This window comes from Rhododendron vialii, chromosome 10a (genome assembly GCF_030253575.1).
Source record: "Rhododendron vialii isolate Sample 1 chromosome 10a, ASM3025357v1".
Lineage (NCBI taxonomy): Eukaryota > Viridiplantae > Streptophyta > Magnoliopsida > Ericales > Ericaceae > Rhododendron > Rhododendron vialii.
In genome coordinates, this window is record NC_080566.1 from 2442307 (window position 1) to 2448613 (window position 6307).

The window sequence follows — 6307 nt, forward strand, 5'->3', positions numbered from 1 at the left end:
CAGGAGCAAAACCCTTCTGAAAAAGCACCGATCACTAAAAGAAGATAGAGCGTAATTATCTTCTAAACATATTTTCTCAAATCCTTGATCCGGCATAAATGAGCTTAAAAGAAAAGAGAGGTTCCTGCTTTAAAAACCTAACGTAGTGAAGCATAATATAGTGGATCATACAAGCATGCAATCAAAAGCATACATCGTTTCAAAGTTTTGTAAGCATAACAGCTCCAGGAAGCCAGTAACATACCAAACTCATAATTTAGGCCAGGAGTCAAATGAGAGATGGGTCAGGGAACTCTATGATCAAGGTCTAACCAATCCCTCATTTCTATAAACAACAAATATAATTGGATCATACACTCCACAATATCCATGCCATTCATCTAGCAAACAAACTAAAAGCATGATAGAGACCCCCTACTTTTGAGCCTCTTCACTCACAACTAATTGATTTTGATTTGGATGTTATAACATAATATTAGAGTTGAGATAAGACTGAATTACTCTCATAGTAACTTGTTTCCGCTTTGTTCATGTCATAAATGTACCATATATCACAGATTACATTCTATAATTCTTTTGCTTACCTCTCTGAGTCACACACACGATGAGTGTTAGAATTTGTTTTGCGTCAGTATAATTAATCCTCCAAAGTTAGTATATGAACAATGTAAGTCTCTGCATATGTCATCAATTAGGAGTTATACGCCTCAACAAAATTTAAACATCTTGTGCACTTGGTCACAAAACAGTTCTGAAAGAAAGAAAATAAATTAAAGCATGCATAAAAGATGCTATTTAATGGAGAGCATAATAATTTAAGATAATATTTCTTGCAAAAGTGGAAAAATAATCGGAAGGAGAAGATATCTCAAACTGCATACAGAAGGTCTATTAGGTCCATCCTTATTTAGACAAGTAATCAACTCCTACACTCCACAATATACGTGCAATTCGTCCATTAGGCAAATTAAATGTGTGCCAGACAACTGCCATTTAGTTCAGCCCTTCCAAACAGTTCCATTTTCCTCGTATGGGCATCATAATGATGGAGCACCACCACTTCAATTAATTGTGCCTGTTTGTCAACAGCTATGTAGCACTGACACTCCAAAAGGGCACCGTGTCTACGTATTGGACACTGGGACACAGCGGGGACATGTATTGGACACGCCACGTGGCGTGTCCAATAATTATTATTATTTTTTGATAGGGGACACAGTTGGAAACACGCCGGGGACACGGCTAGGGGTTAAAATGTAATATTTTTTAAATTTTTGGGGGTTAATATGAAATTATTCAAAACATTTGGGTTAAACTGTAATTTTTCCTTTGAAATTTTTTTATATAATTTGTGAAATTATTCATATACAATGGTTCATAATTATATATATATATATATATGTACATATATTTATTTATTATTTATTTATACACATGGCGTGTCTCCCGCCGTGGCCGTATCTCCATTTTTTTAGAATTGCCGTGTCCCGTGTCCATATTCGTGTCCGTATCCGTGCTACATAGGTCAACAGCATCCAAATGCTCAAAGAACACGTCCCACGTTCCAGTATACTCCTTAAGGAGATATTTTAGGAAAACAACAAACTAACAACCAACACGTGTCACATCCCATACCAAATGTGATCCAAGCCTTTCATGTGCTGTTGTGCATGTTAATTAAGACTAACAGCGCCCAATCCTATGACTAACATATCACTTGGCTTTTTAATGCTCTTTTCATTCCTAATTGTCCTATGGGTTACCCAATAAAACGTGCTATAGATGACAAAAATTTTGTCCAGAATGTTTCAAACTTGCCCACGACAATAACCCAACAAGTTTCGGGAGCTAAACCGAAAACACAATCACACGACGACAACCTGTCCATGCTACATCTGAGTGTGAGAGGTTCAAGTTTCAGATATAGGACACTTGTCCAGTCCTAGGAATCATCAAAACGCTTAGTTCAGTTAGGAATCTTCTCTAGTGTGTTGTATTCATTGGCCCAAAGTCAGAAGCCTCAAATTCATTAAATCTTAGTAACTAAATAATGAAAATAAAAATTCCAAGTCATTACGTCGACCACAACATGACAACAAGCTTTTACCTTATTCTTAAAGCTAAAGAAAACGACGAAAAGCTAATCAAGGAAAACGGTAAAAATTACATGAGATTTTGCAGATGCTTGTTGAGAAACTTTTTTTGACCCCTTAGCTGCTCCTTGATGGATAGCCAGGTCAGTAAGTATGCTGTCCATTGACCACAATACAAAGGAACCAAGTGCTTCAAAAGATCAATGGCCAAGCCAATCGGCTGATGTCCTATAAACAACTTCAGAAATATGAGAAAGAGGGATCTGTTCGAAAAAGTTGTAAGCTAAGTTTAGCTATCCATTCCTTCTACTGGAAGATGATATGAATTACTGTGAATGACAAATCGAAGCTGTTTACGAATCGAAGCTGTTTGACTGTTGAGGTAAGGTCAAATCAGATAAGGATTGAACAATTCTAGAAAAGCATATCAAAGACATCTCGCTAGTTAATGAAAATATATCCCTACTTCCAAATGCTCAAATCAAAGAAGAGTAGCATAACTAAAAATGAGGGAAATTAATAACTGGTGAAGCTTGGAAGAAAGTATAAAATCACATGCAACAACCTACAATTCTGTATTCTTTTCCTTTCCAATCCGCAGGAAATCATTGACACGTATCGCAAGAACTATAGCAACAAGAAAATACAATTACTCGAGAGTCTACAACTCTGTATGTTGGCATGAAATGCAACACTTCTTGCATGCAAAACAAACTCATTGGCCACACAAATCATCCACATTTTTAAGACATATCTTAAGACGACGAACTCTATCTCTCTCTAAGACATCATTTATACTATAAGGGTGTGTTTCCGATATATGTATTTTTTGCTTCAGGCCAATGACAATAGTGAATTTTCCCTTGCTAAATGGCATTTTAATTGATATATGTGGACTAACATACATAAAATTTTCTTTTATTCGCATCGCAAAAGTTTTGACAGGAAAAAAAAACTGCATTGATATAATTTCTCAATAGGTACAACACTACCTCTAAATTCATCCTCCCATTTGCCCGATAAGTCCAACGCTCCCTGCTTTATTGCCTTATCAAACAGAAGAAACTCACCTTGGTTTGGGAGCTAAAGATGAGAGTGAGAGCATCTACATTCTGCACCATTCAACAAAGAAGCTTAAGGAGAAAATCAAACCAAATCATTTTATTAGGGTATCCGCTGCTTCACATTCTTAAACCGGGAAAGAAAATAACATGGCAAACAAATCAAAAGAAAAATCATTTTTTTTCCTGGCTCAACAGAGTGGGGTTTTCCTCTTCTTCTTTTTTCCTCTTCCGATACTGTAGTAGTGTAGTTGATATAAAAAAAACACCAATAATCTGTACAGCAACTATACAACTGTTTTGGGATTCTCGAATTGAGTTTCGCCGTCACCAGAGTTCCGTAGATGCTTGGTAGGTAGAGAGAGGAATAAGTCTAATGATCAGCATCAGCTGACTGCACATCCATAAACAGTGCGGGCGATGTCCACAATTAGCACTCGCTGCCAAGGAGAAAAGGCCTTAGAGCATCTCTGATAGCCTAGGCAAAATCCTAGGAAAACTACCTAGAAAGAGTGGTATTTATCTACTTTAGCTAGCTGTTCAACATAAGGGTACCCAAGAGCCTAGGTTTCCAAAACACCATATGTACCAGATTCTACCCATCTCCCTCTCTTTCTCTCCTCTCACTCAGAACCCATAAACCTCAAATACAAAGAGAGAAATTGAAATCCAACCGAAGATAAACACACACAAATCCAGCCGAAATTGAAACACACAAATTCATATCCACAAACGCCAATCAAGGGACTTAATTGGCAAAATCAAGCCAAAATTGGCAAGCGAAAACTGGTTCTTATTATTCATGGTATGAAATAGACTTCCTGATAGTAAATAGTCAACGTCAAGATGCCAGTCCTTTGTAAGTTCCATTATGGTGCAAATATTGTAGTAAGCCAAGGTTGCATACTTGCATCTTATCATCTTAATCAAAACACTTGAATCTTGTTCGCACTCTTTTTTTTGGATTGTACATTTTTAAGTTTTTGGTCTTATACGACATGCTATAATCAGGAGTTACCTACATTGAATCATTGAACAAACAAATAGAATATGGCGACAACTGGATTCTGTGGAGCTCAGCAATTTGTACTATTTCTAACATCTTTTTTCCCCTAAAAAGGACATTCGTTTTCCAGTTTTTTGCCTTGCAATTTAAATTTTCTGTTCTATATACAGGCCATAAGGCACCTCCACACGCATTCTTTTTGGTTTTTAACAAGAGGGAGAACATTTTAATAGAGACATTAACAATTCTAGTTAATATGAACAGATTACAAAAAACTTTTAAGTCCTAACATCACTTTCATAGAGAACCATGCGGAATGGGCTAACACAGATACACACATCATGTTGCTTTAATATATCACAAATACATATATGAGCAAAAGATTTTTTTGTAATCGCAGATCTAAGCAGCGATTTTAGGAGTAAACATACAAAAGCTATACATAACTTGCATCCTAGATAATCCGTGTCCCGAATATCATACTATGTAATAACCTGTAACCAAATTAAAGACGTTGAAAATAACAAAAGAATCGATCATAAGAATTCCTGTCCCAAGCAATCACTCCAACTACTCACCTAGCTTCAACTACCAAGCTATAGTATATCATTAAAAGCATATTGCTCCAAGGAGAAGAAGTCAACTGTTCCAACACAACCTAAAAAGCCAAAACAGAACGTGTATTATCATTCTATCAGTCCTCACCGGATCAACAGACTTATTAGAGCCTATCCATCTAAGAAGTGCAAGTTTGACTCAAATCGGCATGTATCTATGCCGGTGCACGCATATGTTTTTGGGTGAACTATAGATTTTATAAAGCTCAAATAAACAAAAACAAACACCAAAGCACAAGAACTCGCAACTGCACAAAGCTGTACCAGAGCCAGCTGCACAAAACGGACAAAAAAAATCGACAAAATTGCAGAGCAAGGATCACCCACACAAAATTGCACGCATATGTTGTGAAAGAAGTGCCCAAATGGTCCTGAATAGGCGAATAAGTAATTCCATAGCATGATTTGGTTGAAGAGAGACTTGATTAGTGAGCAACAGAGAGAGAGAGAGAGAGAGACGCGGATGGGCACCAGTGAGGCCTAGAGATAATGTCGTGATCTGAGGTCGACGCTGTGTAAGACGTGAGGTCGGCGCTGATTGAGGCAGAGACATGGCTTTCTCTATCTGAGAGTTCCTATCTTTAGATCAAGCTATTGAAGACCAAATGGAAAAAAATCCTAACCCTAAGCATGCTGGGTATGGGTTTATTAAGGAGGGAGTTTAGTACCTGCAATGAGAACGATGACAACATCCCAACTTTCAAAACCCAGGTCGATCATCCATCTTCTTCATCGTTCTCATCTTCCTCGCCGACGGACCTATCGATTGGGGAAGAATCACCGTCCCTTCTTCCTCCCATCTAGCAAAGCAATGGACCAAATGCATAGTTATTCTGCTTGGAATTCTATCGAAGAAACATCGCAGAGAGAGAGAGTGGCCATGGAATCGTGAACACGGATCGCAGGAGAGAGAGAGAGAGAAGATGGTCGTGGGTTTCTCGGATGGTCGTTCGGACGTCGGGTGGCGGAGGGCGGCGGATTGGACGATAGAGAGGAGCCGGTCGTGGGTGAAGGAGGAGAGGAGGGAGCGGGCGTCGTCGGGGGTGAGTTGGGGGGCGGCGACGAAGAGGTCGGGTTATTGGCCGTTGTTGTTGTCGTCCATGGCTGGGGGTTTGTGGAAGGAATCAGGGTTTGGGGTCTGCGGAAGGAATAAAAATGGGGAAGCGGCAAGAGGGAGAAACTGTGGCGTAGACAAACCGTAAAATGGCCAAAATCAAAGGGCAGAACTGTAATAAAAACAATTTGCATACCCTGGGCAATCCGTGAAATGGGCCAAATTAAAGGGTAAATTCGTCCAAATCGAATTTTGGACATGCGAAACACTGCCTCTTTTTATATAACTGTTGGAAACTAGACATCTATCGAGTGGAGAAAAATGGAGAAAAAAACAGAACAAGCGAAAGTACAACTAAAATGGGCCGGTCGGACTAGCATGAAAATTACTTCTTGGAGAAATTATAGTTACCCCCCTTTAACTATGCCTCGCGTACACTTACCCCCTCTAACTTTGTTTTTTGGCACTTAACCCCC

The 6307-nt window shown here is 38.8% G+C and overlaps 1 long non-coding RNA gene across 1 annotated transcript; it reads right to left on the reverse strand.

The window, feature by feature from the left end:
- Nucleotides 1-1330: 1330 nt before the first annotated feature.
- Nucleotides 1331-5956, reverse strand: LOC131302747 (uncharacterized). The gene is made up of 2 exons (XR_009191897.1): nt 5446-5956; nt 1331-4818 (listed from the first exon to the last, which is right to left on the reverse strand). It is a non-coding gene; the product is annotated as an uncharacterized LOC131302747 (long non-coding RNA).
- Nucleotides 5957-6307: the final 351 nt, after the last annotated feature.